General features: G+C 42.1%; 1 protein-coding gene and 1 long non-coding RNA gene across 2 annotated transcripts in view; both read right to left on the reverse strand.

The window, feature by feature from the left end:
- Positions 1–21,820, reverse strand: part of LOC122545699 (uncharacterized) — an 857,662-nt gene that overhangs the window by 822,974 nt on the left and 12,868 nt on the right. The gene's annotated exons all lie outside the window — the stretch shown is intronic.
- LOC148148124 (uncharacterized) lies at positions 11,294–21,674 on the reverse strand. Its single transcript, XR_015759452.1, has 3 exons — positions 21,459–21,674; positions 14,472–14,658; positions 11,294–11,854 (listed from the first exon to the last, which is right to left on the reverse strand). It is a non-coding gene; the product is annotated as an uncharacterized LOC148148124 (long non-coding RNA).

Consider the following 21,820-nt stretch of genomic DNA (forward strand, 5'->3'; position numbering starts at 1 on the left):
GTGCAGTGTCTGACACCGCTGTTACATGAATATTACCGACACTTTAACAACAATGGTTTGAATGACGTCCAGGTGTTTTTGCACATTGATACAGAATGTTCAGGAGCTGAAAGGGTCAAATTGTTCTGAACATTGTGTGATCTTTCGTGATTTGGATCTATGTTGACTCAACAGTGTGAATGTCCTGCTTCCGCTCTGCAGTCATTCCTCACTGACAAATTGGGAATGCTCGGTTGACGAAGCTACCCTAAGGATCCTGCAGGCATGATAAATGCCCACCGATGTTACGCAACTGCTATTGTGCCCTGAATGACTCCAAACAGTGGAGAGGCCATAATCGATTCTCATAAAGTGAAATTTTGCTCAGGCTCCATGATGTCATTCTTCGTTAAATAAAGCCTTGATGTTAGGGCCAGTCGCTCTCACATAAGCCTTTGTATTCACCTTTTTTGGCCGGGTGATTGGCAGTAAAGCGGAAAGACTTATGTTACAGGATGATACAGATGGAATGGTCAAATGGACAGATCAATGGCAGGTGGGAAGCAAAAAATTATAAATATGTCATGATGCATTTTGGAGGAAGGAACTAGACGGGGAGTACTCAATGACTGACAGCACACTAGGTAGCTCAGAGACTGTTTTTCGATTAATACCTGAATGTGACTGGACACGTTAATTGGTTAGTTAAGAGGACACACGCGACTGTAGGCACAACCTTTATTCATCGAGACAGAGAGTGTAAGAACTAGAAAGGACCTTGTTTTGGCCAACTATTCCCATTACATTTCAGGCATTTGTTTGAGGGAATAGTATGCAATATTTCCAAGTCTGCTGACAAAATTAAACAATGTCGGATTCCGAGTGAGTGAGGAGGACGTAACAAAGTTGCAAGTTGACGGAAACAAGCAAGTAAATGGGCAAATACGTGGCAGACGGAGATCAATTGAGGTAGATGTGACGTTGTGTACTTTGGGCGGGGGAGGGAATAGAGGATGACAGCTTAAAAGGTGAAACGGAATTGGTTTTAAAACTTTGATCTATAAAGTGACGGGTGCTCCTTTCTTTTTATTTACTTCTGCAGAGACCTCTGAGAACCACCATGCAGGGTATTATGTTCTGAAGCCAGAAGTCAATTCTGGGAATGGTACTGGTACGCTAATCCGTGTACATAGACCTACCAAGTGAGTAGCTGTAACATTGAAAACGATCTGGATCTCTTGGAATAACAGTCACTGAAAGTAATAATGCAAGATCAGAAAGCAATTGGAATGATTAATGTTGTGTTGACCTTCATTTCAGGGGGATTTGATAAAAGGGATATGGGTGTCTTACTACAGTTGTACAAGGCTTTGTTGACACTTGATCTCGAACATTGTGCAGTACCTGAGCAGTTTAGATCTCCCTGTCTAATAAGGGACATACTTGACACTGAGGGCGTGCAGCGAAACATGACCACACGGATCTCTGGAATAACAGGCCTACCGTGGGAGCAGCATTTGGTTCGAATGGACCTGTATTCCATGGAGTTTAGAAAAATGAGTTAAATATATAAAACACTGACAGTTAGAGACAGATAGGAAGTAGGGGTGATAATTCCCCTTGCTGGAATGTTTAAAACGGGAGACCACATATTAGTTAAGGGCAGGCCACTCCACATTGAGTTGAGAATACGCGTCTGCACTCAGAGACTGGGGAACCTGGGGAGCTATCTGCAACGTAAGACTGTGGAGGCCAACACACATAATTTAAATCAGGATTTCGAGACACAAAAATTATACAGAAAAATCAGGGGTACCATATGGAGATGGAGGGTCAGCCATCATTATGTTGGATAGAATAGTTGCCGGAACAAGGGGATTACTACAGATCTTTTTTTTGTATTTCCCCAAGTTGAATCCCACTAAGGGATATGTACTTTGTACCGGAAAAGTGCATTGACTTGTGCTGATTGACCTACTCCTTTCCCGATGTTTCTGTTCGAAAGTTCTGTAAATATTTTCAGAAGGATGTCTCTGCATGGTCGACAGGACTGTATTTCCCATTCCCTTTTCTGATATCGAGGCTGGTGCTTTGTGTTCTGTCCGGTTTAACCTTTGGACCTCGGAGCAATTTGATACAATTGGGTAGCTTGCTTGGCCGTTTCGGAGACCATTGAAGAGTTTATCACAAGTCTGTGTGTCTGGAGTCAGTGTGAGGCCAGACCAGTAATACACGGATGATTTGCTTCCTGAAAGTACGTTGGGGAAGAAAGTTGATTTTTACTACAGACATTGGCTTCCGAATCACTATTAGAGATACCAGATTATAGATTTCAATGTTTTATTAACTGCTTTTGAATTTTCATTAGCCTGGTTTGGATTAGCAATCCAATGACATTTGGCAACAGTACCATCTCCACATGGGGACCAAATTGAAACCACACTGAACGGGTTTTTCTGTGCTTCTTGACAGCTATGTCAAAATGAACACCCACCAATTTGCTTATCGGAATGGGACTGCTGGGGTGGTCGTCTCCTCTTAGGGGATTGGACAGGGTTGAGTAATGTTGCATATTGCCTGGTAAATGTCAGAGTTGAATATGGAATGAAGCAGCTTCCACAGGGACACGGTTTGCTGTGCAACACAAATCATCAGTCATGTTGCAGGAATGGTGCCAGGGACGATAACGTTTGTGGTATCTACTGTGTTCAGCAGTGTTTTCATGCCATGTGCAGCGAATTGAATTGATTGAAGTTTGACATCTATGATTCTGTGGACATCATGGAGAGAGTGAGGAGGATTATCGACTAAACAATTCTGGCTGAGGATGGGACAGACACTGCATCCTCGTCCTTTACACCGATGTGAACGCTGTTTTCTTTTATTTTTGATGGAGAAATTTGTGGCCCCACATCCTTTAGTGAATTTTTTCTTTGTCCATCCACATTTGTGACTGGATGTGGCAGGACTTCAGAACTTAGATCTGATCTGTTACTGTTGGGATGATTTCCCCCTCACCATCAAATGTTCTTCCTGTTGTTTGTACTGTAACCAGTCAAGGGTGGTAGCATTAAGCATTTGTTTTCAGACTTTTGCACACATGTGTCTGGCATGTTTACCCCAACTCATCACTGAACATAGATGGGATTGATGGTAATGGTTGACTGAGGGATTATCCCGGAAATAAAGTTCAAGTTTGTCGTTGAATGCAATTCTGCTTCTGTCCTGATGTGGTCTACGGCACTACATCAATGTCTGGAATACTCTCTTCAAGAAAGTTCGGAGAGTTAAATCATTGACAATATTTATACAAGATTTTTGACTTCGAAATAAATTGAGATCAATGAAGAATTAGAGACACAAGAGGAGTTATAGAGTCATGGACATATAGAGTCATGCAATACTTAAGCATACCCTTTTGCCCAACTCGTCTGCGCTCACCAGGCTTATTAAACTGAACGAGTTCTTTTTTTCTGCATTTGGCACATGCAGCTGCAAACCATTCCTATTTATGTCTCCATGCAACTGTCTGTGAAATATTGTAATTGTACTTGCGACAACCACTTCTTCTGACACCACCGTCTGAGAGAAACAGCTGCCCCTTAGTTCACTTTTAAACCTCTCCCCATTCACCTAAATCCTACCTTCTCCGGTTTTGGATAATCCTACCCTGGAGAAAATTCCTTAGCTATTCATCCTATCTATGCCCTTCATGATTTTATAAAGCTGTTTAAGGTCACCCCTCACCCTCCGACGCAAAGGGAACAAAATCCCAGCCCATTCTCAAAACCTCCGGAGTCCGTCACATCATTTTAAACATTTTAGTCCCCTTTCCAGTTCACAACATCATTCCTGTAGCAGGGCGACAAAGATTATACTCAAGCCTCCCAAAGTGTTCTTACCATTCTCTTGTACAGCCACAATATAATGCCCATATTCCTATACCCAATGCTCTAAGCGATAAAGGTAAGCGTTCGTAATGACTTCTTCAATTTCCTGTCTACCTGTAAATCCACTTTCACGGAACTATGTACCTGCACCGCTGGGTCTCTGTGCGACAACACACCCTACGGACCTATCATTACCTATTAAACCCTGTCGTCGTTTGTGCGACAAAATGCAACACCTCGCATTTATCTGTAAAAAGATCCATCTGACATTCCTTGCCCCACTGGTCCGGTTGATCAAGATCTCATTGTCCTATTAAATGACACTCCCACCATCCTCTATACCACCAATTTTGGTTTTGTCTACAAAAGTACCTTCCATGATTCCTATATTCTCATCCATAATATTTATAAAAATAACGAACGATAGCAGATTGGTCCTTGTGGTGCACTGCTCGTCACAGGTCATCTGTCAGAACAACAAAACTCTCCAAGCATCCTCTGTCTAATACTGTCAAGACAATTTTATATATAATTGGCGAGGTCTCCCTGATCCCCTGTGATCTCACCTTATGAACGAGGGTATGATGCAGAAAAGTGCGGGGCCGCACTAAGGTCTATGTAGATAACGTATGCCGCTTTACCTTCATCTATCTTCTGGGTCACCTCTTGAAAACTTGCAAACCCGTTTACGAGACGTGTTTTGCCATACACAAAGTCGTGCTAACTATCCAAAACCAGTTCTTGACTTTCTGAATGCATGTAAATCCTGTCTCTCAGTTTCTACTCCAAACACTTTACGACCCCCTGACATCAGACTCGCCGTTTTATAGTTCCCTGGCTTTTCGTTGCAGCCTTTTAAAAATTATTGTCTCCACATTGGATTAAACTCCATACCATATGAAAACAGGCCCTTTGGCCAAACAAGTCCGCACTGCCCCTAAGAGCATCCCGCCTGGGCCATTCTCCGACTCTACATTTACTCCTGACTAATGCACCAAACACTATTGGCAATTTAGCATGTCCAATTTCCCTGACCTGCACATCGTTGGATTGTGGTAGGAAAGTAGAGCATTCGTAGTTATCTCACGCAGACACGGGGAGAATATGTAAATTCCACACCGACAGTCGCCGAGGCAAAAATTCAACACTTGCCCGGAGTACTGTGAGGCAGCAGTGCTTACAACCGAAACCCCGTGTTCCAGTCCTCCAGCATTTTCTCCGGATAAAAGAAAAAAAAACCTGAAAAGACTGTAGATGCTAAATCAGAAAGAAAAACAAACATTTTCTGGGAATGTTCAGCTGGTCTGATAGCATCTGTGCAGAGAAATCGGAGGTAAAGTTTGGGGTCCAGTGACCCTTCCTCAGCACCCTGAGGACTGATACAAATATCTCAGTGAGGGCCCCACAATTTCTTCGCAGCTTCCCACAATGACCTGTGATATCCTTGAACAGGCACTGGGCATTTATCTACGGTGATGCATTTTAAGACCTCCAGCACTTCCTCTTCTGTAATGTAGCCGCTTTTCAGAACGGCATAACATGGATTTATTTCCCCAAGTTCCCTCATCTCCATGTCTTTGTCCACAGTAAGTACTGATTCTACATATTTGTGTTGGATCTCACCCATCGTGCAGGAACAGGCTGTAAGGTCACGGAATGGTGGAGATCGAACCCTTGTGACTAGTGTGAACCTAGCATGAACAGGCACTTATGGACGGTGTTGTTCAACTTTTAACTGAGTTTCTGTGTTTTTCCACATTTACAGGAAGGAATGTAATGTTTTGCATTTTAACTTTGCTTTCTTTTTTCCGTTTTGCACTGAGAGTCTGTAACTGGTGGGGATTACAGTTGTCCAAACGTTTGGTTCACATGTGGCAACTTGTAAACTTTTCACTGTTCTCATGTGAGTACATGTGACAATAAACCTGGTAAACCTAATTCATCTCGTCTGGAACTACACGCGGAATGCAATTTTTTTTTTAGGGGCCCGATTATCTCCCTTTGTTAGTTTCTTTGTTTATCGTTAATGTACTGGCAGGATCTCTGTCCACTTGCCATAACCTTATCAGACAAAGCTGCCTCAGATCTCCTTTCTGTCCTTGTGATGTCGCTGCTAAGTGTACTCTTACAGCACGTACGCTCAAGGGATTCTCTTGATCCCGATTACAGCGCCTGAAATATCCCTCCTTCTTTTTTCATTGATCAGAGTCACAATACCTCCTGTCCTGTCCTGTTCCCTACTTCTGCTAGCGTTGCCATTCATATTAACAGGAACATGCTGTTCCTGAACACTTATTGCCACCCTTTTGTAAGACGCCTACTTGCCAGACGTCCCTCGATCCATAAACAATTTCTGTCTACCTGTACCTTTAAAGTTCCTGCCTAATGACATCAAAATTGCGCAAATTTACAACGTTAAGTTGTGGACTAGTCTTATATACTTTAAGAACTGCCAGAACTACTTTCAAAATGAGATAATTACATTCAATGATTCCAAAGTGCTCCCAGTCTATCAGCTCAGTCACTTGCCCTACCTTAGTTCCCAAGAGCAAATAAAGTTGAGGCTGACATCAGCTCAGCCTTGTTCTTAATAAATTGCAAGGTAGGAACGAGAGAACGAATTTCTGGATATAATTGTTTGTTTATGGGTGTGTGTGTGCCTTTACATATGTTTAACAGTATTAATCTGTGCACCTTTGCATCTGCTCCTCTGAGCATTTGGTTTCTGATGCTACGAGAGTGAATTCATTGCACTGAGAATCGAAATATCCGTCCTCCATTCCCTCACTCTCTGTCTCCATCTGTCCTTCCGTCTTGTGCTAGTGTGATGGAATACCACCCTCTGCCAGCCGCGCCATTCCACGTCATAAGTAGCAGCCTGATTTCGAAAAGGCATCAAAGACAGCCTATTAGAGGCCTTACTCTCTTCCTCGTTACCCTCTTTCTATTAACGTATTTGAACAATATGTTTAGATTACCCTTAACCTTTTCACCTCATACTATCTTATATCCTTTATTGCCTTCCTGACATTTCTCTCAATAATGATGAAGAGGTCAAATTGAACAAAGTTATTTCTTTATGAAGTAAGATTCGCTTTTATTCTTGAGTAGAACCGCAATAACTTTCTTCATCCGTTGTTCCTTAATGTTACCAGCCTTACCGTTAACTCTAACAAGAAGATAATGCCTCGCAACTCTCGTCCTCACACTGTTGAACGCCTCCAACTTGTCAGACCTTCTTTTAATCTTTTAAGTGTACATCAATCAAACTTGGAAAATCTTTGTCAAATGCCATTACAATTTGTGGTACTCAAATTAAAAATATAATGTTAATGGAAGGCTTATTCTGTTCCATTACCATTTTGAAAGTAATAGAATTATGACTTCAATACCCAATGTGTACCCTCACTTTTACTTCAGTCACCTGCCCTGCCTATTCTAGGAAAGGAAGATATAGTATTGCTCCTTCTCTCTAGAGGCATCCACGTATTGATAAAGACATTTTTCTTGAAAACATTTGACAAAATCTTCACCACAAAACGTTAACACGACGGTAGTACTAGTCAATTTTGGAAAATTAAAATTTATCATTATGGAAACCTGACTATGGTTATGTATATCTGAGACCTCCCTACCTATTTGTTCCTCAATTTCTTTTTAATGCTGGGAATCATTTAGTGCAATCCCATCAACGTGTCCTTTACTTTCGTGCTGTTAATTTGGGCATAGTGGTTCGCACTATTGCCTCACAGCACCAGAGACCCAGGTTCAATTCTCACCTCAGACGATTGACTGTGTGGTGTTTGCACGTTCTCCCCGTGTCAATGTGGGTTTTCCCCGGGTGCTCCGGTTTCCTCCCACAGTCCAAAGATGTGCAGGTCAGGTGAATTGGCCATGCTAAATTGCCCGTATGGTTTGGTGTGGACTTGTTGGGCCGAATGGCCTGTTTCTACACAGTAATGTAATTTAATCTAATTTCTACCAATATATTTTCACAGGACGATTTGTCACAGATGAGCATATTGTTCAATCTCTTCAGCGTGATCTTACTTTCATATCTTCCCTCGTTACTGCAATACTTTATTCACGAATCATCCTCTGGGTGCTTCGGATTCCTTCCACAGCCCAAAGATGTGCAGGTCAGGTCAATAGGCCATACTAAATTGCCCCTAGTGTTAGGTGCATTAGTCTGAGGGAAATGATCTGGATGGGTTACTCTTTGGAGCGTCGGTGAGGACTTGTTGGGTCGAAGCACCTCTTTCCACACTTTAGGGAATCTAATCTAATCTAATCATGATGGCAGCCCTCCAGCAAGCCGTCGAAACCCAGCCAGCCACCACACGTCTCATTTTCTATCATTTTTATGGCCCCAGTGCATGGAACATTGAACTGCCACTCTTGAACATCTCTTTAAGAATAGCTATTATGTCCCACTCCCACGTTCTTAAACCTGCCCTGAATTCACCAGCCTTCCCTATAGGACCCTTGAAATGAAATGAATGCCATTTCCTTCTTCAGACTTACTATATTTTCTGACTCCCTTGCCTGTTTTTTTTCTTCTAATTGATGTGCTTCATCAAATTCATAACCTTCTCCATCCATCCTACCATTTACAATGCTACTTCGAATAACTCCTGTTTCTTTCTCTGAAGATGTAAAGTTTCCCTTGAAAAAGTTAGCAAATCTTCTTTCTCAGATATTGGTTGCTTTTCAGTTAAGATTAGACCAATCCTTTTTGGTCTTTTCTATTCCAAAACAAAACATTTTCCAAAATACTTATATGCCTGAACAATCAATCGTCTGCAATTATTTTTGTCTTCCTACCGTTTTGTTCTTTCCCTTGGTTTAGTTTAGAGTTGGGACCAAACAAGAAATTACCACTTTTAACTTCTTTTTTAAAATCTTCCACCACAACTCTTAAATTTACTCTGTACTATTTATTATTTTCCCGAAAAATGACATTCTTATCAATATGTGTCATAATTTTGGCTTCTCAATCTCATGTTTAACAGTATGTTTCAAATGTTTAGAGACGTTCTTTATCTGAATAACGCAACAAGCTATTCTTAATTTACGCTTACTGCCACAGCAGCCCGTGTTTTGCCCCTGTCAGAGCAATCCCCTGTAGCAACAATTCTACCAAATATTTTCAAACGCTTCCAAACATTAGAATCATTCCAAGTGTTCAGTAACTGATTGCTCTTCCATTTTCTTCGGAGAGACTACCCCTGCAAAAGTTCCAGTAACTGAATATCTGTTTGATGAAGGAATAGCCAGCCGAGACTTATCAACTATCTTTTTATCTTTCCTGAGTCATCAACTTTCTGAACGATTTTGCTGAATAATAACGTTCCTAAGTGTTCTAGCCATCTCTTTCACTACTTTTTATATGGTCTTAATAACATTATGCCGAAAAGCAGGATTTTATATGATACCTTTCACTACCTACAGACAATAATGTTTAAATGTATAGGTATGCATACACACACATATACATATATCAAACATGTAAGATGAAATAAAATCAATCATTTAGCTAAATAACTCAATAAATCGACCCCTCTTCAATAAATTTCTCGACGAAAAAATGTCTTTTCCAGAGATGAACATGCGTTGGACTCTCCAGAATGAAGGCATAACGTCTTATTTAAAGCTAAACTGTTTGGTTTTCCAAAACAAAATGAAAACTTTTGCAATGAAAAAAGAAACGCTTCAAAAGATATACAGAATTTTCTAATCTTATTATATTCCACCCTGTAAATCGTGACTTACTTTTGTCTTTTGTTTGTTTGTTTCATGTTAATAACACAAATAGAGAAAAAATCTGTGTGTTAATAGACTACCATGAATATGTTAACTGAAATAAAATAATAATTAATATTTAACTATGCTTGCAATAGCGTGAACAGCTGTAAGATCCATGATGCTCTGAGAACGTTCTTTACAAACTTTCTTTTCCAGTATGAAAAACAGTGGGGATATGTTAGAATAATGTGCTTCCAATTCTTGATGATATAGTTTGGTTTCCTGCCGTTTGCTGTAAATCTAGAATTTTACATTATCGTTAGAGTATCTGGCTCTTTCAAACAAATTGATGGATAGACATGACAAGTCTGGGAGCCATGCATGACAGGTGAAATTGTGAGACTAGCTAAGAGGAAATAGAAGCGTACATAAGTTTGAGACGACTGTAGACAGACCAAGCTTTGGAAAAATATCAGGAATGTAGCACCAATCCGAAAAGAGTAATTTAGGGATTAAAAGGGGTCATAAAATAACTTTAGCGAGCAGGTTTAAGTAAAATTACAAAGCCTTTTTATTTATCTTAAAGAAACAAGAGGGTAACAAGAGAAAGGGTTGGCGCACTCGAGGCCAAAGTTTGAAAGTTGTGCGTGGAGTCAGGGAAAAGATTAGATTTGATTACTTTACAGTGTGGAAACAGGCCCTTGGGCAGATGGAGTTTTGGCCCAACCAGTCCACACAGACCCGCCGAAGCGCGACCCACCCATAACCCTACATTTACCCCTTACCTAACACTACGGACAATTTAGCATGGCCAATTCATATAACCTGCACATCTTTTGGACTGTGGGAGGAAACCGGAGCACCCGGAGGAAACCAACGCAGACACGGGGAGAATGTGCAAACTCCACACAGTCAGTCGCCTGAGGCGGGAATTGAACCCGGGTCTCTGGCGCTGTGAGGCAGCAGTGCTAACCACTGTGCCACCGTCCCGCCCACGAGTGAGACTCTTCATGAGTACTTTACATCGGTATTCATCGAGGAGAGGGGCATGAAGGATGTTGAGGGGAGAGATAGATATTTGATTACTCTCAGTAAAGTCAGCATAAGTAGGGAGGAAGTGCTGAGTATTCTAAAAGGCATTAAAATGGTCAAATATCCCGGTCCAAATGTGATCTATCCCACTCTTCTGAGGCATGCAACAGAGGAAATAGCTGGTGTCTTAACAGATATCTTTGCAGCATCCTTGAACACGGGTGGGGACATGGAAGACTGGTAAATTGCGAATGTTGTCACTTTGTTTAAGAAAGCTCTCAGGGATAATCCAGGTAATTATAGACCGGTGAACCTAATGTCAGTGATAGGGAATCTACGGGAGAAGATAGTGATGGATAGAATCTATTCCCACTTGAAATAAAATGGTCTCAGTATTGATAGGTAATATGCTTTAGTGCAGGAAACGTCGTGTCTTCGGAACTTCATAGAAGTTTTTAAAGAAGTGTCAAAGTTGATAAATGAGGGAAGGGCTGTATATGTCATTTACATTGTTTTCAACAAAATGATTAGGTTCCCCATGGTAGGCTTATGGAGAAGATGAAGCCGTATGGGTTCCACGGTGCACTGTTGTGGAAAGATCACTCAACGTTCAATTAAAAAATACCAGGAGACACAGAAAATCATTCACGAAATTAAAGTTTAATCTTGTGAAATCAAAGCTGTGGCAGCTAGAAAATCGCTCCCCTGTCTACCCAAGAGCCTTCTGTTCCTCTGTACTTTATGCAGTTTTCTTTCCTGCGCTTATCTAATAGCTTTACCATACCCAACCATACTGGCTTGCTTTGCTTTCCTCACCTAATAATCCTCTGCCACACTGGCTTGCTATATTGTACTTAACCTGTCAACTTACAGTACAATCGCCTTCAGTACTGGATCATCTCGTGGTGATTGAATTAGCCTATGACAATATGAACTACCATTATTGATTACTGGTGCACTGTAAAATGATCCTGTGCATGCATTACAACAGTAAGTTATCGACATAACTGCCAAATTAACATCCATGCATTTACGCCATTGAGATCAACAACACTCATACAGAAAAAGAATACATGGATGTTGTATGCACAAATGCCAAGTCGATTGCATAGTCCCAAAAGCGGGCAACAATAATTTCCAGGGATGAGAACTCAAAAGCTTATCCTTCTGCACCTGGAAGCACAGGCCAAAAACTCGCACCACTCGCACTGGAAGAGAAAAAACAAAATCTAAAATCCCCGCACAATCTAAATTCGTATGCAACACATGAAATCAGGCGTCTCCATCGGAACAAGGCTTCAGCACTGCATCGGACATCAGATCATTGTAGTCAAGCAGCGGATCCAGAGGAGGGGGCTGGGCCAGAGTCCACTGGAACAACAAAGATTTGTCGCGCAGCAAGACACATTAAAACTACATAAATAGAGGTAGATCACAGCAAAAGACAAATAGAACATCAAGCAACATGACACCCGCAACAATCACAATCTTACCGAACAAAGTCCCCAATCCACACAAAATAGTATTCAACCAGACAAAAGAACCGATGGCCGGACCCTTCATTCTTATTAAGCTGCTTGCGTAAATTCTGCAGCCTATCCATAGCCCGAGTATAGGATTCCTCCAGGTTAGAAATCTCCTCAGAACTGTACACAGACCCCACCTTTCGCAACTAACAAACAGTCCAAAGCTCACCTATTCAGCCATGCTGTCTGACTGGTCACATCCAATTGCTTAACTCATGTGGAGAGGGCATCATCAGAGTATTAAATAATTCCCTGCTAATTGTAATAGTTATCATTAGTCCAAAAAGTATTCTTGCTAATACCAATGGCAGGTATAAGCGATTGACCTGGAACATATTGGAGTTACCCCGTGGCTGACCAGTACTTTTCACAGGCAAAGCATTTTCAGGGGCAGACTCCCATTTCGGGTGGCGCAAGGTCGGCGAGGTAGAACATCAACTGAGCCCTTTGCGAGGCAAAAGTCTCATTGACGAGCATCACACGAGTGCAGGAGCCATCCCAACTAAACGGAAGTGTTGGACACAGCCCCCTTCGACGCCACACAGATACCAGGTATAGGCCAAGGGAACAAACTGAAAATTTATAACGAGCTCATCATGTATCACACGGACATGAAAAGGAGCGGCAGTTACAACACCAAATGTAAGTACACAAGTATCCTCAAAACGGCCCACGGAAACATTTTTCCTTTGGGCTCGAATTTTTAATTAATCCTTTCATTTCATCGCAGAGATTTCCATCAAAGCTACCCTCTTTTGGCCATTTAATTAATAAATTTTGAGTTCGTTTTATCCATTTTTTAGAATTGTTTACGATATCCTTTCTTACTACTGAAAATTTCTTATGCAGTATTTGAACCTCAGTCCCTTTGTTCAACTTGACATATATTCCAATCAAGCTGATCGATTGCCTCTCTTCTCACAATTCAATCCCTGATGCCAAACATATCAGGTAGCACCTCGTCAATTGTTGTGAATATTCCATAACTCCACAATTCGCAATCGTCTCTTATCAGTTTAACTGTCTTGAAACTTCCTTAGTTTCAACTAATTAAGAAAGACAATCTATTCTCGTTCGTTCTGCCTGTACAATTGGAGGAGTGCATCTGCACAATACTGTAATCACTGATGCTTCTTTGAAATGGGTTTTAACAAAAGCTCGATTTTAAATTCCTGCAGTCCAAAACAAAATCAAATCACTCCCGGATCTCGAGCTCCGAGGAACAAGACATAAACATTTAACCACCAAGAATGAATTGTGCGTACAAACCAGTCTGTCTCTCTCTCAAACACACACACACACACACACACACACACACACACACACACACACACACACACACACACACACACACACACACACACACACACACACACACACACACACACACACACACACACACACACACACACACACACACACACTGTTTCTGCAAGCCAGAGCTCCAGTCTGATTATCATCAAGGCCACTTTAAGAAAAAAAATCAACAGTCCAGTAACACTTTAGAAAACTTGCTATTCTCAGCTATTTGACTTCTAATCGTGTACTTCAAATCTGCCGGCTTTCAATTTAATTGAAAATTAATGATACCGGTTCTGCCCATTCAGTCAACTAATTTTCCTTTTCTTTCTTTTTTTAAAAAAATGCCTTTACTATTTCAGGGCAGAATCCACAGAAGTTATTAACACGACGTGGAATTTTGACTCAATCTCTTTAGTCTGTGCCTAATCAACCCCCTGCGCAGTTTTCCTGAACATCTTCAACCTTTGATTTACCATCCAGCGTTTGGTTCTTTGGATCAGAGAGACCCACCAGAAGCTTTCTTTACACATTTGTGTTTCCGAGAACCTTCCTTATTTGACAAAATATAGCCCAGATTAGCAGCAAAATGTTTACCCTTTCTTTTGTGTGTGGCAAACACTTTTATTCTGCCCGTCACAGGAGAACTCTCGCTAAACCTCGGATGCTGCAGCCTCTTTTTAAAGGGAAGCGACCCTTCCCAGTCGCATTAAACGTGCCAAGATGGTTGTGGAAGAATCACTCAATATTCTGGAAACAAAATCCTGGAGACGCAGACAATCCCTCAACAAGATAAACTTTAATTAGCAAAGAAAAGCTGTGGCAATCAGCTAATTGCTACCCGATTGGCCACTAAACCTTTGCTCCACTACAATATGAACAAATGACAAGACTCAGAGGACCATTGACACATGAAGAGTCTTTGGTTGGAAGTCCGTAGCTCCTTCAAAGTTAAATTACTATAGCGTAACGAGGTGACAAAGGTGTACAACATACTTACCTTCATCAGGTTAGGGAACTGAGTACAAAACTTGGCAGGTCAAGTTGTTGCTCCATAATACTTTAGTAAGTTGGCAAGTGTGGCATTGAGCACAGTTATGGTCACCACAGTAGAAGAACGATCTGAGTGCTTTGAAACGAGTGTAATCGAAGTTTGCCAGGTCATTTCTTGGAAGGTAATGGAAGACCTATAAGGAGAGGTATGAGAAATGTGGATTATATTCGTTAGGAGTCGGATGCTGACGGGCGAACTGATAGCAGTCCGGACGATTTTGAGAGATTTGGACATTTTCAATCTTTTATCCGAGACTAGAAATATCAAATACAATGGTTAAGGTGGAAGGGGCAAGTTTATAGGAGATGCAAAAGGAAAGTGTTCTTTTTTACACAGAGATTGGTGAGTGTGGACGCCGCTTCCAGGGGAGAGGTAGAAGCAGATAAGATCACGGTGTTTAAGGAGCATATCAACAGACACTTCAAGAGTGGATGTCGGGCGTGGGCGTGATCGTAGAGGAAAATGAACAATGTGTGGACATATACGATTAATTTCAAACTGCACCATTGACGCCACAGACCCGATGCCTCAAGCATCCTGTCTTTGCACGAAATTCTGTATGTTCTGGAGGACTGACGGGTCGTGTTGTGAGGAATAAAGCACCCGAACGGATACTTGTCAAAAGTGATGCACCAAATTATTTACAAATACAGGGAGACTGACGGAGAGAGGGTCCAGACACATTAAAGGACAGCGAGATGCATTGACAGAGGGATAAAACACAGAAAGAGAGAGAGAGCGGACAGGCAGAGAGATTCAGAGTCAAACAGCAACATACATGAAAAGAAGAGAAGAGTGACATGCAAGTACTTTGCAGTTGCAGAATTGGCTGGGAAGGGATAAGGCGAATACTGGAAAAGGGCGTATAATGATGTAAGAGGGCAGTCTTGCAAGAATGAAAGGGCGTATAATGTGTGACAGAGGAGCAGAGTTTTAATAACGATGTCGCAACGTTGTGCTATAGGAGCACTCTCATCTTCAAAAGGGAGGGCGTTCTGGGAGGCAAACTTAATCACACTGCAGAAACCATTATACAATTCTCAGCCTGGATTGCCCTAACTCCTGGCATCACTTCCAAAGCTAATTGCAACGTCATTTCCTTCCCTATTGTTGCTGCCCGAAGACAGTTCCACCCCATTGAAGTCAATCAGCACAGCCGGCGCTGAAGACACCACGAATGTCATACGGAAGGACTCTTCCAATCCCGAGGATGGCACTGAATGCAGCACGTCTGCCCTCCAAACAACATGGTTAATGGCACTTCGTTTCGTGACAGTCTCTGCCCCAACTTCCAACTCCAACTCGGTGCCAGGTCCTTAATGCCAGCCTTGCTGAGTGGTTTTATCCATCCCTCACACTTGCCATTACTGAGGATGAACGTTCAGTCCTCAGTTGAAGGCAGGCGCCATCTACGTTCATGGATCAATGATTTCAACAGCTGCTGAGCATCACATTTTTCTTCTGCTGCCACTGACTCCGTGCTTGTTTTATCCTTCAGGAGTCCCATGCAACATCCGAGGATCCCTTCTCCTACCTCCAAAATACTCCATCCACTGGATACCCTGTACTGCTCTGTTGCCCGTCCCAGACCGCTTCTGCAGCAACTGCCAGTTCATTGCCCATCTCAACCGGTCCACCCATTTCAGGCACTCCAACCTCACTCTCACAATGTTCAGTCCTCAGTTCCCTTCACTTCAAGCCCAAACTCATCATCAACACACGGGACTGGAAGTTGAGAGTGCGCTGTGTTCGTTTGGTACAATTACTTCTAAACAGTTGAAGACAGGCGCCATCTCACGGATGCCTCCTCCTGCTGCCCCCCAACCACGACCTCATCTTTTATCAACAAATCATGATCTCCCATATTATCCACAACCTCACCATTTCAGAGATCTCTCATGTACAGCCTTCAGCCTCATCGTCCAGAAAACCCACACTTTTTAATTATAACTCTCAACCAATATTTACAAACCTTATTGGCACCATCGAACCACTGTCTCTTCCAAATCATGCCCCACAGAACCTATTTTTTCATATCTTGCCAGTGTCCTATTCCCCTCGGTCCAGGACCTTCCCACATACATTGGCAACACAGTTCACGGCCTCCACCTCCTCCATGACTTTCATTTCTCTTTTAACCGAATATCTCATCTTCACCATGTAGAAGCGTTCCATGCACTCATCCATTCAGCACGGTGCAACCCTCTAAACCCTCCGTTTGCTCCACTCCAGTTGATCCAGCTATTATCCCTCCACCGATACACCCATTCAAGTGGCGGAACTGGTGTTCACCTTCAGCAACTTCTCCTTTGAATCCGTCAACATTTTTTAGTCCTCAACGGCAGCCATGGCCAAACATGTGGGCCCAAGTCAAGTCTGACTCTTCATCGTAAATATGGAACAATCCACCTTCAGGAGTTACCATTGCGCAATGTCTCATTTTTGTTTCCATTCACAACATTGATGGTTCTGTGGGCGTGACCTTGTGCGACTGTGAGGAGGATTTACAGTCCATCAAATTCACAAGCACTTTCCACGCTGACCTCACGTTCACCTCACCATTCTCAGACACCTCACTCCTCGTCATGGACCTCTCCATTTCCATTTCTGGCAACCAACTCAGCACGCACATCAGCTTCAATCCTAACCATTCACACAACGACCTGAAAAACAAATGCACCCTCACCTCCTCCTGAAAATGCTGTCCCATAATCCTAAATCATCTGTCCCAGCCGTATTTGTATCCAGTAGTAACAATTCAACTCCAGACCATTGCAGATGGCCTCGTTTTCAAGGAAAGCAACATCCCACTCCACGGGGTCAGCATGCCCTCCAGCGCAACTCTTCCATTTCCCGACCCTCGCCTTTGAACCCCATCCCTCCAACCAGAATAAGAATAGAAATCCCACTGGGCCTCGGCTTCCAACATCAAATATACGGACAGAGCGCATAATCCTCCGCCACTCCCGCCACCAAAGGCAGACCCAAGCACCAGATATATGTTTCCCTCTCCACGAGTCTCAGCATTCCGTGGAGAAAATTCCCTCTGTGACTCTCTCGTTATGTCCACGCGCCCTTCCAACCGACCCTCTATTCATGGTCGCCGCAGGACGTGTTACACCTGCTCCAACAACTACCCCGTCACCTTTATCCATGGGCCTAAATGATCCTTACACATCCAGCAGAGATTATTCTGTGTTTGCAAACACGTGACCTGCTGTGTCCATTGGTCGTGATATGGTTTCCTCTACTTTGCGGAGACAAGGCGCCAACGTGTGGAATGTTTCAGCTAACATCTCTGGAACACACGCAACAAGCAACCCCACTGCCATGTGGCCTTATACTTCAACTCCGCCTCCAACTCTGTTAATGACTGCCAAATACTTGCCATACAACTCCAGGAGGAAGAACACCTCACCATGTGCCTTAGTACTCTCGAATGACACGCATCACAGTCGACTTCGCCAGTTTTCCCATCTCCCCTCCCTCCATTTCATCGCAATTCAAACCGCCAACGTGGTACTGCCCGCTTGAATTTTTCTATGTCTCCATCTTCCTGCCCACCTTCTGTTCCGACCAATCACCACCACGCCCCAAATGCATCTTCCTCTCGGTTTCCCAGCTAACCTCCACTCAGCACCACTGCCTCCCATTTATCTCTCAGTCCCCTTCCCTGCTACAATCCTGATGAAGGACTTACACCTGAAACGTCGATTCTCCTGCTCCTTGGATGCTGCCTGATTTGCTGTAGCTTCCAAACCCCACAGTTTTCGACATTCAAAACCATGCTGACTATTTCTACACAAACAATGCTTTTTACGAACATTCATAAATCCTAACTCTCAGAATCCTCTCCCATATTATGCCCACCAACGATATAAAAGTGACTTGTCCGTAATTCCCAGACTTATCCCTGTTCCACTTCTTGAATAACGGAAGAGCACATGTCAGCGTCAATCATCTGGCACTGCACAAGAGGACTAAAAGATCATGGCCAAAATAGGCATGTCTTCCATCCCTTCTCGTGGAAGCGTTGAGTACAACCCGTCTCCCCACGGGATTTATATATTGACAAACGTTCCAGCGCATCCATCTTCGTAACATCAACTTTTCGATAGTATCAGTCCCTTTCCCTCCTCTCTAAACAAAATCCAGCTATTCTCCAGCCTCCAAATGCAGCCTCATGAAATTGAGTCTGCACTCGAGGATATGAATAAGTAAACAATAAATCCGGAAGTGACTGGTCAGAACGGGCTTATTGTTTATCGAGATAAATATTTAAGGCATTGTTTAAGTGTGCATATTATTCACTACAACAACAAGAATTCAGGAAAAAATGCAGAGCCGAATGTATGGCGCACTAAATGCAGTACCAACGCCGCAGGTTTCAATTCACAGCTTGTCCATTCAAAGAATTCACCGGCTCATACTTGTCACTCAGTCAGACAGTACAACCGTTGATGACTGAGGAGATATGTAAATTCACTTGCACATTGAGGGTTTTTCTGTTCTGGACATTGTTCCAGTGTTGTCGTCAGCATATTTGTGCCAGGAGCAAGTCCACAGTTGCTCTAAATAGGCAGAAGCCATTACTAATTTTGCAGTCCATTCTCCTTGGTATTTCACAGTGTGATTGAGCTCATTTCCGAATTGATGCTGTGTTACAGTCTAAAAGAAAGTATTGGCAAATATGCTGAGGAGCTGTATCATGGCAGATGCGCGTTCTGTTGTCATGTGGTGATCTGAACCGGAGGTATAAAACTCAATGTTTTTAGTTCGCACACATATGTAATAAAAAAGCCCAGTAGCCAATGGAACCATGAAAGTATCAGATATACGAAAGAGTAAAATAATGGATCTCCTTCCCTTTACCATTTCTCGGTCTTTGGAATTCTCTCCAATGGTACAGTCCTGGAGCCCATGTCACTCTCTCGTAGTCAAGACATTGCGACTGTCAGAATATTGAGCAGCAAAACAAGAACAGACGGGAGAAATGAAACATGATAAATGCGGTCCATGACGCGTAAGCAACAAAGCTGAGTTTCAAACCGCATTTCCATGGACCAATACCAATCATAAATCGAGCTTCCTGTGTAAAGCCTCGATGATGAGGTTACAAACAGCCCAGTACGGCCACTGCTGTTAGAACCAAAGTCGGTGTTTTGCTTTTCAGTGTCGTGCATTGTTTTATGCTTTCACAGCAAATGGCCAGAAAAATAAATCAGATGGGAAAACTACAGTGAGCCAGTGAAACATCGCTGGCTGCAAATTTCAAAGTGGCCATGAGAGAACCAACACGTGTGATCAGCCGGCACGAATTTTGGAAACAATTTGCAGCTATTCACCACCATATAACTCCGGTGAGAACGACCATGCGATTGTAAAGAATGCTTTTGAAGAAAGAACAGTTGCTGCGGGGGAGAGGATGACAAATGAAATGCATTTAACGAAAGGAGACGAAAGAATAATCTCAGAGCTTTCTTATCAGATACAAAGACAACGACGCAATTAACATGTCAAGACGGATTTTTTTTACCGTTTCCTGTACATTTTCAATCAGGAAAGCAAACTTTGCTCTATACTTCTGTTCAATTTCCTTTGCTAGAAATGGGAAATCACTTCTCATTGATTTACTCAATACCATAATTGAGAAAGAAAAGCACGAGATCCATGTGAATAGCCGAAGTCAGGTGCAGTGAAGTCAGGAAGGGAAGAAATGTTTTGTAAATAAAGCTATCCGACAGAATCAGAGCACACTTTCAGTGGGACAGGATCAAGTTTAAACTGAGGGAAATCGAATGAGACAAAATATACTTGGATCGTAAACAGAGTCCAAGTCGCAATTAACATTTCTAGGATGAAGTTTTAATCGTTTTCCGCCATTTCTATGGTGGAGAATGATATTTTCTCTCTCTATTTCTGTACAATTAACATTGATTTTAAACAAAGCTTATCATGTATTTACTCAATACACTAATTTAATAAAAGAATGCATGGGATCCACATGAATGGCTGAAGTAAAGTGCAGTGAAGTATGCAACTGGCAAAGTGTATGGTCAATTAGAGTATCCAATGGTATAAGTTCGGATCTGGCACCAGTTTGAAAGCTGGTGAAGTGTGACGGCAAAAGATTCATTTCGACATGTTTAGCAGAATGAGAGACTGTGCTCTGCTCAGGCAGAATGCATGAGAAATGTGGGAATTAAATTAATATTTTCTAAGACGTTTGGAGCTCCATAACTAGCTGATGAAGAAGCAGTGCTCCTAAAGTTAGTGTTTCCAAACAGACCTGTTAGGTTAGATTAGATTACTTACAATGTGGAAGCAGGCCCTTCGGCCCAACAAGTCCAACACCGACCCTCCAAAGAGCAACCCACCCGGACCCATTACCCTACATTTACCCCTTCACCGAACACTACGTGCAATTTAGCATGGCGAATTCACCCAACCTGCACATTATTTTTGACTGTGGGAGGAAACCGGAGCACTCAAAGAACACTTCCTTCTTCATAAGATCAAAAAGGCCCATTCGAAGCTTTGCCCAAAAGTTCCCAAATGCTGAGATTTCAAAAATTGTTCCTTGACACACGAGCTATTGTACAATATATAACTGTCAACAGAATGATGACTTCCACCTTAATCCTTGTTTTTATATTTAAAATATTTATCTCAAACAGTTATACTTTCCCTGTATTAAAAAGACTACACTTAATTTTAAACCATCATTATGTAATATTAAGGGATTGGGGCTACCATTTCTAAAGTCTCTTAGTAGCCTAAACAATGTTAGAACAGATTTATGTGAGTAGATAAGGATCATCGAACATGATGCCAGAGCACAAAAGGGTTAATCTGAAAAAAATGTCAAAGCATAATAGATATAAAATGAAAAATGGCAAAAAGCATCCTTGGTGCCGACTAAACACCACTTACCCCAGACTTCTCCATTTCTTCTTCCCGTAATTGTGAGCCATGAATATTGAAGCATGGATTTAGGAAGAAAGACAGAGAAGGATCACAAGCTCAGACAGAAAAGACAAGATCTCAGACATGTAGTAACAGATGGCAAGGGACATAACAGTCATCACAACATAAACTGACAGAGTCATAAACAGAGTCTTAAATAAAAATATTTTTCAATCCAGTACAGTGACTTTCATCACTGTAGAAAGTACTTCATAAAACTTTTAGTATGTTAATATTGAAAAATTGAAGGCGAGAATGAAATTATATTTTGTCAATGTTCTCCATGACGAAAAATGCAGAAGTTATTCTAATCATGATATAGATAATTA

The sequence above is a fragment of the Chiloscyllium plagiosum genome, unplaced genomic scaffold (assembly GCF_037043375.1).
Source record: "Chiloscyllium plagiosum isolate Xiang-an unplaced genomic scaffold, Cpla_swu_hap1 HiC_scaffold_14, whole genome shotgun sequence".
In the NCBI taxonomy this organism is placed as follows: domain Eukaryota; kingdom Metazoa; phylum Chordata; class Chondrichthyes; order Orectolobiformes; family Hemiscylliidae; genus Chiloscyllium; species Chiloscyllium plagiosum.